Raw genomic sequence first — 12,003 nt, 5'->3', positions numbered from 1 at the left:
CACTCACCCCTAGAACATGAGCTCCATGAAGAATGAATTTTTTTGTCATAAAAATATTCAATCTTTCATATAACACGTAAAAGTTGATGTAATCTTTTGGCACTTTTTCCACTTAATATATACTGCTAACATTTGTCCATAAAAATATTAAATCTTTAATACCCAGAATAGTGCTTGACACACAGTGAGTGCTCAGTAAATATTTACTATCTAGGCAAATGATATTATTTACATTGTTCAAAGATATATAAAAATATTTTTGGTATATTAATAAGGCACAGTATTTGAATTTTTAAATGCATTTTCTGCAATTTGGAGTAGATATTTCCAAGTTGTTTCGTTTGAGGAGTGAAGATTAATGTATTGGCATTTGAAGACTTCAAATGTTTCTATCACTAAGACTCTATTATTGGTACCATAGGTTGCATTAATTTAGAGCACTAAATAAAAGGTAAATAGGAGGTATAAGCATTGAACTATAACTAGATACTTGCGCTGTTTCATGTTATTTTCCATAGGGCTATCAAAAATGACATTTCTAAAACACAAAACTGCTCTGTCATGCTCCTTATTGCTAACGGTCTGAATGTTTACATCTCCCCAAAATTCATATGTTTAAATCCTCACCCCCAAGGTGATGGTATTCGGAAGTGGAGCCATTGGGAGGTGATTAGGTAATGGGGATGGAGCTTTCGCGAATAAGATTACTGCCCTCATAAGCGATACCCCAAAGAAACTCTTCAGCCCTGCTGCCATGTGAAGTTAGAGTAAGAAGATGGCTGTGTGTGAGGAGGCAGCCCTCACCAGACACTGAATCTGCTGCCACCTTAATCTTGGACTTCCCATCCTCAAGAATTCTGAGAAATAAGTTTCTGTTGTTTATCTATGGTATTTTGTTATAGCACCCCAAACAGACTAAGATGCAGATACAAAGCCTTTTGGTTATCCCTTATTGTTTGGAATATAAGACAACATTCCCCAGGGTCTGATATTTACTTGTATTTTTTTTACCACTTCACTTTTGTTTCAATCGTATCAACCCACTTGTAGTTCCTGGGACACTCCACAGTCTTTCATATATGCTTATCATTTTTTCTGGAAATTCCAGCTTGCTTCTATCAGAAGCATTTTATATGGATTATCTCAAATGATATGCTTTCTCCTACAGGCAGTCTAGTTAGTCCTTGATATTCATGATAGTTATATTATGATATTGTTTCATGTATTTTCTTTTCATATCGACTGTTCATTGAGACACTGACTAATCAATAATCCATTTCCCCATCTTTTTTATTATGAGATATATTTGATATATTTATACTTACAGAAGAGTTTCAGAAACAGTACAGTTTCCATATACCCTTCACCCAGATTCATTTTATATTAAAATCTTACATGATCGTAGAACATTTACCAAGATTAAGAAATTAATCTTCGTGGCTGGGCGCAGTGGCTCACGCCTGTAATCCCAGCACTCTGGGAGGCTGAGACGGGCGAATCACGAGATCAGGAGATGCAGACCATCCTGGCTGACATGGTGAAACCCCGTCTCTACTAAAAAATACAAAAAATTAGCCCGGCGTGGTGGCCGGTGCCTGTAGTCCCAGCTATTTGGGAGGCTGAGGCAGGAGAATGGCGTGAACCCAGGAGGTGGAGCTTTCAGTGAGCCGAGATTGCGCCACTGCACTCCAGCCTGGGCGACAGAGCAAGACTGTCTCAAAAAAGAAAAGAAAAAAAAAAAAAAAAAAAGAAATTAATCTTGGTAAAATATTATTAACAAAACTACACAGTTTATTTGGATTTCATCAATTGTTTCACTGAGGCCTTTTTTTCTCTTTCAGGGTCTAATTCAGTGTTTAGTTTTCATATTTTCTTATTCATTCAATTGTGTCAGTTGCTCAAACTTCCCTTGTTCTTCATGACCTTGATTTTTGTGAAGGGTACGGGTCTGTTATTTTGCAGAATATTTCGCAGTTAGAGTTTGTCTGATATTTTCTCATAATTAGCTTGAGGTATATATTAGTGGAAAGGATCTCACAGATGTGACGTGCCCTTCTCAGAGCATCACAATAGAAGTTTAACAATGTTGATATGTATTAGCCATGATATTAACCTGGGTTAAGTACTGTCTGTCAGGATTCTCCAAACTTTACTATTTTTCTCCCTTTGTGATTTCTAAATACTGTGGAATAGATATTTTGAAACTATGCAGATATCTTATTTATCCTTAAACTTTGTCCATGAATTTAGTCATAATTGGAATTTTCATAAAAACAGAATACCGTGGTGTTCTTATGGTGAGTTTATACTTTCTTTATTCTTCCTACATTTCTTACCTGGAAATCATCAGTAAGGAAGCGATTTCCTTGATCTTTTATGTATCTATGTATCTATCTGCCTATCCCGGTATGGATGTAGGGATTCTTCTAATTTATTGGGTTAGAATTCAATACTCTCATTATGTATTTTATTGTTTGAATTGTTCCAAATTTGGACATTGAGAGTTTTTTCAGTGTTGGTGCCTATATACTAACATATGACACATATCTACATTTATTTCTGTGTCTCTCTCTCTGTATATATATACTTTTAAAAGGAATCTTTATTGATGCTTCTGATTTCAGTCATGCCCCACAGGGTTCACTGTAGACTCTATCTTTCTGTATTTTTCAATGTCTTTGATTCAATGATGAGAAACATAGCTCTCATGGTACATATTTACTTATTTGTTCAACCCTAGTATAAAAATAAAGTAGTTTGAGAATTGGTAACACGTACCCCTAATAAAAACAAATGTATAAACTACAGAATGGTGTTTCAGCATAGTTTTTGCCTTTAGTTTTACAGTACCCTGTCAGAAAACTGTTTTCCAAAATTACTTAGTTCAGCACCTTTCCCCCATTCTCTTATGTGCAGTTATATAATTAATGTGTAATACAGTTAGATTCATTTGTCATGATCTACATTTCAAATTTCCCTTGATATCCTACTTTCAAATACAGACATACCTCATTTTATTGTACTTTGCTTTATTGTGCTTTGCATTACATTTTGTATAATTAGAAGGTTTATGGCAACCCTGCATTGAGCAAGTCTATCAGTGCTATTTTTGCAATAGTATATACTCACTTTGTGTCTCTATGTCAGCCACATTTTGATAATTCTCAAGATACTTTAAATTTTTGTATTATTATTATTGATAATGTCTTCTTCCAAACGTGCTGTTTTTCCCAAGAGTCTACATTTTAGACAAGTGTTTGATTAATTTTTTTTACTTAAAGGCTCCTCAGGTGTTAGTATGCTGATGTTGATTTTGATATCTAAGACAGGTTTTTTATTAAACTCTGTTTCCCAAACTTCTGTAACTGAGAAACTCCTAACACCTGTTCATACCCTGCCTATAGGACCTGGTATTGTGTGCACTGGCAAGGCTATTCTAGGCAACAGGGATCCATAACTGTTGTTTAGAAAAAATATTTTGGTGCAGAGATTAATTGCAAGAGGGTAGGTCTGTAGTTGGGGAGACCCCTGTAGATTATTGTTACTGCATAGGTGAGAAATGCTGAAGCTTGAATGTTGACATTACCAGTGAGAAGCTAGGGGACGTAACTAAATTGATGGGGAGGTACTAGAGAAAGCACTTGGATGATTTTCAGGTTTCTGTCTTGGTATGGAGATGCCAACAAAAAAAGGATAGAGATTTTAGAATAAGAAGGAGTTCTGGTGGGAAGTGTAACACAATCAGTTTTAGGCAACTATGTTTAAAGTTCAAGCGGACAGCCTGAATTAACTATGCAGATTGCAATTAGATGTATTGGCCTGGATCTCAGAAAAGACTAGAGATCACAGTGAAAACTCTGGGAATGGCTTTTGTGGAGCTACTCGGAATGTGTTTCCTCTTTCCTCAATAGTCATTTAGATATTTGAAGTCAGCTATCATCTGGTCAGTTTAGGCTGCTATAACAAAATCATAAAAAAATTTTATGATTGAGTGTCTCAGAAACTTCAGACATTTATTTTTCACAGTTCTTCAGGTTGGAACTGTAAGATCACAATGTCAGCGTGGTTGAGTTCCAGTGAGGCTCCGCTTCTGTACTGCAGACTGCTATCTTCTCCTTGTGTCCTCACATGGCATTTCTCTGGTGTCCCTTTTATATGGGCTCCAATCCCTTTCATGAGGCTTCCACCCTCATGTCCTAAGTACCTCCCAAAGGCCTCACCTCCTAACGTTGTCAAATTAGGGAATAGGATTTCAACATATGAAGTTTGGGGACACATATATTTAGTCCACTGCAGCTATCACAGCACCCTTAAACCTTCTCTTCTTCAGGCTGCATAAGCCCAGTTGGTGCAAATATTCCCAGCATGAAATCATATCTGCACCATTTCCTCATACAGTTCCTTTCTCTGAATGCATTATAAATAATCAACATTTCTCCTAGGTTGTGGTGCCTCACTGAACCTTGTATCATACAATTTCACATATTATTACTTCACTGAATATCTTTTTCCTGTATTTTCATTATCTCCTTATTCAAACTTGCTCTAAGCCATTTACTTCTACCCAATCCTCAAGCATCTATGCCCCTTGAATTATAACCCCTCTCCAGTAAAGTACCGCCACACGAGATTTCTCCATTGTCTGCCTTTGGACAGATAATGTTTTTGTTTTGCCTTGCTTGACTTTAGAGTTGAGCCTTCCTGTTGGAACTGCTTCCTGTTTTCTACCTGTCCTTGTGCATGTGATGTTTCAAACTGTTTCTTGCTCCCAGCAGCATCATTCAAGTCTGACTTTGTGTTATATTATGCGGAGTCTACAGTCAACAGTTTATTCCATGTGCCTTTACACCTGACCTTAGTTATTGTGTGTCCATCCCTGATCCTATACTTGCACCAACCAGCATGTCACATTCATCCAGGAGAAGAGGTTAGATAGGGTTGTATGCCAGTTCCTTAAAAGCAGGAGCCATATGTCATTCTTTGTATTCCCAAGGTCTAGCACCATGCCTGACACCTATTGACAATGACATTTAGTAGGTGGATGGATGGGTGGGTTGGTGATTGTAAGAAAGTGCTCTGCTTCTGACCATTTAACATATGACATTTTATCCTTCCACATAAAGTTTTACTTGAAAAAGAGTTCTTATGTTAAACCTATTAAAAAACTAGTGCTTTTAGAAGATGCTTTAACAGAATTAATTTTCTTTTGTAAAACTTAGGGAGGAGAGATAACTGCAGGGAATATTCAGGCATTTTCTTTTTTTATATTTATTTATTAATTTTTGGAGGACCTACTACATGTGAGCACCAGCTTTGGCACTTTACATTTAATTTTCACATTACCTTGTGAGTTTTATATTATTCTTCTCAATATATAGATAAGAAAATTAAAGCTCAGAGAGCTTAAGTGGCCAAAGCTGATGAATGGTGAAGGTGAGATCATGTTCCAGTTCTTTTAACTCTTATTCAGTGTTTCTTCTTTACATTCTGGAGCATGTTCTCAGTGTCTTTAATGAGTGTTGTGTCACTTAGACTAATTATTTCCTTTTATTGTTATGTTTTCTTAACTTGAAAGGTGGCAAATGAGAGACTATAAAATATCTGAGAATTTGTGTTACAGGAAAATTGATTATTTCTTAGGAATTGGATGCTCTAATTACTTTCCTGAAGAAGAACTTTTAAGATAAATCATGTTATTGGTTCCACTAGTGATGTAATAAGAAGATACAATGCTAGAGTAACTCAAAACATTATCTTTTCATTGTTGTCATTTTATAATGTAAAGAGTTAATGTTGACACATACATCTATAAAAGGATACATTTTATTGAAGTATTTCAGATTGAAGATAAGGAAAGCGAAGAGTTGACTGATAGAACCGAAATAAATACATTAAAGCACAACTGTGAAATATTACCATATAAAGTGAACTCTTGCCTGGTTAAACGTGATGTTTTGTTTCAGAAGTGAACTCTAAAGTGATTGATAATAGTTTAACACTTAAAATTTTTGTCAAAGTCTAGAAAAAAGGAATAGTTAACATTCCACAATTCATCAGCTATAATGAACTTAATGCATTCCTACCATTGATTATCTATTATCTATTGGCTGCTCCATCTCATATATCTACTTCTTCTTCCCAACAACCTTAGGAGGGAACTGTACATTTTATTGTAAAGACAAATTGAGGCTCAGAGAGACTTTCTCAGGATTCCCCCGATTTAAACCAAGATCTGACCTAATGTACACATTTAATCTCCATTCTATACTGCTTCTTGGGCATTAATCATACTTTGAATATGGGACACTTTTTTTTCCCAAATTCTCTTATTTGATAACTCTAATGTTCATAATAATGACAAAAATTAATTTTTCATCTAAGAGAATAAAATAATTATCAACTTTCTCCAGTTAGCTATTTAAACTTTCTACTTCATTACTGTAGTTCTCTATGCAATACTTACTGGTATTATATGCTGGGGTTTAAATAAAATGTTTATTTTGTGTAGAAAAGCAAAGGTGGCTAAGGAGGTTTTGCTCTGGATTGCTCTGCAGATTCTGCTGATAAAACTTTTGGACTAACGGGGTTTCAAGATGGCTGACTAGAAGCATCTGGCTCTTCCGTCCTCCACAAAGAAGAATCAAAATAGTGAGTAGATAATCAAACTTCAATTAGAGCATCTAAGAAAGAACAATGAAATTCAACCGAGAAGCAATAGGAAACACCTGAGGAAGAGAAGAAAGGCGAAGTCGGGCAGCCAGGTTGGCTGCAATTGGAGACTCCCCAGTGCAAGGAAAGGATGGGTGAGAGATTCTAGTGGTCCACATTTTCACGATGGACCCCTGCAATTCTAGCCATGAGAGAGCCCCTGGACCCTCTTGGGCCCTGAGAATAGCATAGGGAACTTCATGAAGATCGCACAATGGCATTGCTCCAGAGAGGAAGCTCACACTGGATCCTGCACACTCCCTGAGACCTAAGTAGCTGTAGCATAGCACCATTTAGAGAACCCAGCCCAGTGTGCACTAGACTGCATCCTGCCCTAGGGCCCAACAGCCCCGCTGTCTCCACATCTCTGAAGTCCCACCGACATCTCCTCACATTCACCCAGACTGTAGCAGAGGTATGACACTGCGGGGTCCCCAGCACCCTAGCTCATGCAGTGTCCTATGCCTGAGGAATGGGTGGTGCAGCACACTGGGGAGGCTGCCGCTGGGACAAAAGGAACCAAAGTGTATACCTCTGGAACCTGAGAGCAGTCTGCCTCAGAACATTCTCCAGGCTACCCCATATGGTTACATATGTATTTCAATGCATGTCCTTAACAGCGTTTTTATTGTTGAGTAGTTTAAGTTCTTTGTACTCTCTGGATAGTAGTCTATTGTCAGATGAATAATTTGCAAATATTTTCTTCCCTTCAACCTTTTGTGTCTTCACTTTGTTGTTTCCTTTGCTGTGCAGAACTTTTAGTTTAACATAGTCCCATTTGTCTATTTTTTGTTGCTGTTGCCTGTGCTTTTCAGGTCTTAACCATAAAATCTTTGCCTAGACCAATGACCTGGAGTGTCTCCACTATTTCTTTCCCTTTTGGATTTTTTTTTTTTTTTTTGAGATGAAGCCTTGCTCTGTCAGCCAGGCAGTGGCATGAGCTTGACTCACTGCAACCTCTGCCTCCAAGGTTCAAGCGATTCTCCTGCCTCAGCCTCCTGAGTAGCTAGGATTACAGGTGTGCTCCACCATACTCAGCTAATTTTTGTATTTTTAGTAGAGATGGGGTTTCATCATGTTGGCCAGGCTGGTCTCGAACTCTTGACCTCGTGATCTGCCCTCAGCCTCCCAAAGTGCTGGGATTACAGGCGTGAGCCACCGCTCCACGCCTCTCTTTTTGATCTTAAGTTTAAGTCTTCAATCCACCTTAAATTGATTTTTGTATATGGTGAAAGATAGGCTGCTAATTTCACTCTTCTGCATATGGATATCCACTTTTCCCTTCACTGTTTATAGAGAGGGTGTCCTTTCCCCAATGTATGTTTTTGAGGCCTTTGTAAGAAGTCAGTTGGCTGTAAAAACATGAGTTTATTTCTAGGCTTTCTATTCTGTCCCTTTGGTTTATGTGTCAGTGTTTATGCCAATGCTTTGGCATAAAAATATTATTCTTATTTTGATTACTATAGCTATGTAATGTAATTTGAAGTCAGATAGTGTGATGCCTCCAGGTTTATTCTTTTTGCTTGAGATTGCTTTGAATATTTGTTTTCTGGTCCTGTAAAATTTTATGATTTCTTTTCTTTTCTGGTTCTATAAAATTTTATGATTGTTTTCTTTTCTGGTTCTATAAAATTTTATGATTGTTTTGTCTTTTCCTATACAAAATATCATTGTTATTTTGATTTTGATAGGGATTGCATTGAATCTGTGTATTGCTTTTGGTAGCATGATTAACTTAACAATCTAAGTTTGTCCAATCCATGAGCATGGGATATCTTTCCATTTGTTTGTGTCTTTTTCAATTTCTTTTGTCAGTGTTTTGTAGTTTTCCTTGTAGAGGTCTTTCACCTCATTGGCTAGATTCATTTCTAGGTATTTTTTTGGTAGCTATTGTAAATGAGATTGCTTTCTTGATTTCTTTCTCAGCTAGTTCATTATTGGCATATGAAAACACTACTGGTTTCTGTATGCTGATTTTGCATCCTGCAACTTTACTAAACTTGTTTACCAGATCTAAAAGTTTTTTGGTGTAATTATTAGGTTTTTCTAAGTATAAGATAATGTCATCTGTAAAGAGAGACAATATGACTTTTCCAATTTGGAGGCGCTTTATTTTTTCTTCTTGCCCAGTTGCACTGGGTAGGACTTCTAGTCCTATGTTGAATAGGAGTGGTGAAGGTGGGCATCCTTGTTGTGGTCCAGTTCTTAGAGAAAAGACTTTCAGCTTTTCCTCATTCAGTATATTAGCCATGGGTTTGCCACATATAGCCTTTATTATATTGAGTTATGTTCTGTTAGGCCGAGTTTGTTGAGTATTTTCATCATGAAGAAATGTTGAATTTTATGCTTTTTTTGTGGTCATATAGTTTTTGTTCTTTATTTTCTTGATGTGATGTATCATGTTTATTGATTTGTATATATTAACCATATTTGCATTCTTGGGATAAACCTCATGTGATTGTGGTGTATTATCTTTTTGATGTGCTGTTGGATTTAGTTTGCTATTGTATTTTATTGAAGATTTTTGGATCTATGTTCATCATGGATATTGGTCCATAGTGTTTTTATTTTGATAGATCGATTTTTTTTGTTGTTGTTGTTGGATCTCTGATTTTAGTGTCAGAATGTTGCTGGCATCATTGAATGAGCTGGGAAGAATGTCCTCTTCTTCAAATTTTTGGAATAGAGAGGAGAACTGATATGCATTCTTTTTTTGTAAGTTTGTTTAGAATTTGGCAGTGAAACTATCTGGTCATGGACTTTTCTTTGTGGAGAGACTTTTTTTTTTTGTTACTGGTTCAGTCTTGTTACTCATATTAGTCTATTCAGTTTTCCTTCTTTTTAAATTTCTTCCTGGTTCAATCTTGGTAGGTTGTATGTTTACAAGAATTTATCCATATCATCTAGGTTTTCTAGCTTGTTAGCATATGGTTGTTCACACTAATCTCTGATGATCTTTTATAATTCTTGCTATCAGTTGTAATTTCTGCTTTTTCATTTCAGATTTTATTTATTTGGCCCTTCTCTCTTTTTTGGGGGGTTAGTCTTGATAGTAGTTTATTAATTTTATAGTTTAAAAGAACCAACATCTTGTTTTGCTGATTCTTCGTATCTATTTAGGTCTCTATTTTGTTTACTTCTCTGATACTTATTATTTTTTCCTCCTACTAAGTTTGGGTTTGGTTTGTTCTTGCTTTTCTATTTCCTGTAGGTACATCATTGGATTGTTTCATTTGAAAGCATTCTGCTTTTTTGATGTAGACATTTATTGTTATAAACTCTCCACTTAGCACTGCTTTTGTTGTCTTCCTGGGTTTTAATATGTTGTGTTTCCATTTTCATTTGTGTCAAGATATTTTTTGACTCTTATTCATTTCTTTATTTACCAATAGTTATTCAGTAGCATGTTGTTTATTTTTCATGCATTTGTACAGTTTCCAAAGTTCCCCTTGTTATTGATTTCTAGTTTTATTCTGTTATGTTCTGAGGAGATACTTGGTATGATTTTGAATTTTTGAAATTTCTTGATACTTGTTTTTTTGGCCTAGCATATGATCTATTCTGGAGAATATTTCATGTGCTGATGAGAAGAATGTATTCTGCAGCTGTTGGATAAAATGTTCTATAAAATGGTTCTGTTAGAATACTCCTAATGTTAGTTTTATTTTGTCTAAAGTGCAGCTTAAATCCAATGTTTCTTTGTTTACTTTTTGTCTAGATAATCTATCTAGTGTTGAGAGTGGAGTGTTGAAGTGCCTAACTATTACTGTATTAGAGTCTATCTCTCCCTTTAGATATAATGATATTTGCGTCATATAATTGGGTGCTCCAGTGCTGGGTGCCTATACATTACAATTGTTATATTTTCTTTCTGAATTTTCCCCTTTATCATTATGTAAGAATTTTCTATGTCTCTTTTTACTGTTTCTGACTTAAAGTTTATTTTATGTGATGTAAGTATAGCTATTCTTGCTTGCTTTTGGTTTTTAGCTTACATGAAATACTTTTTTCTCTTTACTTTTAGTTTATTATGTCTTTGCAGATTAAGTGAGTTTCTTATAGGCAAAATGTGGTTGAGTTTTTTTTTTTTTTTTGCTTTTCTCCAAAGGTGATTCTCAGGGCTTCAATATTTATTTGTTTGTTTGTTTGTTTGTTTATTTATTTTATTATACTTTAAGTTCTAGGGTACATTTGCACAACGTGCAGGTTTGTTACATAAGTGTACATGTGCCATGTTGGTGTGCTGCACCCATTAACTGATCATTTACATTAGGTATATCTCCTAATGCTATCCCTCCCCGCATTCCCCACCCCACAACAGGCCCCAGTGTGTGATGTTCCCTACCCTGTGTCCAAGTGTTCTCATTGTTCAATTATCACTTATGAGTGAGAACATGTGGTGTTTGGTTTTCTGTCCTTGTGATAGTTTGCTGAGAATGATGGTTTCCAGCTTCATCCATGTCCCTACAAAGGACATCAACTCATCCTTTTTTAGGGCTACATAGTATGTCATGGTATATATGTGCTACATTTTCTTAATCCAGTCTATCATTGATGGACATTTGGGTTGGTTCCAAGTCTTTGCTATTATGAATACTGTCGCAATAAACATACATGTTCATGTGTCTTTATAGCAGCATGATTTATAATCCTTTGGGTATATACCCAGTAATGGGATGGCTGGGTCAAATGGTATTTCTAGTTCTAGATCCTTGAGGAATCGCCACACTGTCTTCCAAATGGTTGAACTAGTTTACAGCCCCACAAACAGTGTAAAACCATTTCTATTTCTACACATCCTCTCCAGCACCTGTTGTTTCCTGATTTTTTAATGATCACCATTCTAACTGATGTGAGATAGTATATCATGGTGGTTTTGATTTGCATTTTTCTGATGGCCAGTGATCATGAGCATTTTTTCATGTGCCTGTTGTCTGCATAATTGTCTTCTTTTGAGAAGTGTCTGTTCATATCCTTTGCCCACTTTTTGATGGGGTTGTTTGATTTTTTCTTGTAAATTTGTTTAAGTTCTTTGTACATTCTGGATATTAGCCCTTTGTCAGACAAGTAGATTGTAAAAATTTTCTCCCATTCTGTAGGTTGCCTGTTCACACTGATGGTAGTTTCTTTTGCTGTGCAGAAGCTCTTTAGCTTAATTAGATCCCATTTGTCAATTTTGGCTTTTGTTGCCATTACTTTTGGTGTTTTAGTCATGAAGTCCTTGTCCATGCCTATGTCCTGAATGGTATTGCCTATGTTTTCTTCTAGGGTTTTTATGGTTTTAGGTCTAATATT

The 12,003-nt window shown here is 36.0% G+C and overlaps 1 long non-coding RNA gene across 1 annotated transcript in view; it reads left to right on the top strand.

Moving 5' to 3' along the window:
* The first annotated feature begins 2,321 nt into the window (after window positions 1–2,321).
* The window catches only part of LOC108532980 (uncharacterized), a 40,231-nt gene continuing 30,549 nt past the window's right edge, over window positions 2,322–12,003 (top strand). Inside the window, exons 1-2 of the long non-coding RNA XR_001886614.1 lie at window positions 2,322–2,406; window positions 6,555–6,648. This is a non-coding gene — a long non-coding RNA (uncharacterized LOC108532980). The remainder of the gene's footprint in view (window positions 2,407–6,554; window positions 6,649–12,003) is intronic.

This window comes from Rhinopithecus bieti, unplaced genomic scaffold, assembly GCF_001698545.2.
Source record: "Rhinopithecus bieti isolate Rb0 unplaced genomic scaffold, ASM169854v2 scaffold_6380, whole genome shotgun sequence".
NCBI classification, from domain to species: domain Eukaryota; kingdom Metazoa; phylum Chordata; class Mammalia; order Primates; family Cercopithecidae; genus Rhinopithecus; species Rhinopithecus bieti.
The sequence above is the reverse complement of the archived record's forward strand: the minus strand, read 5'-3'. Positions and strand labels throughout refer to the sequence as shown.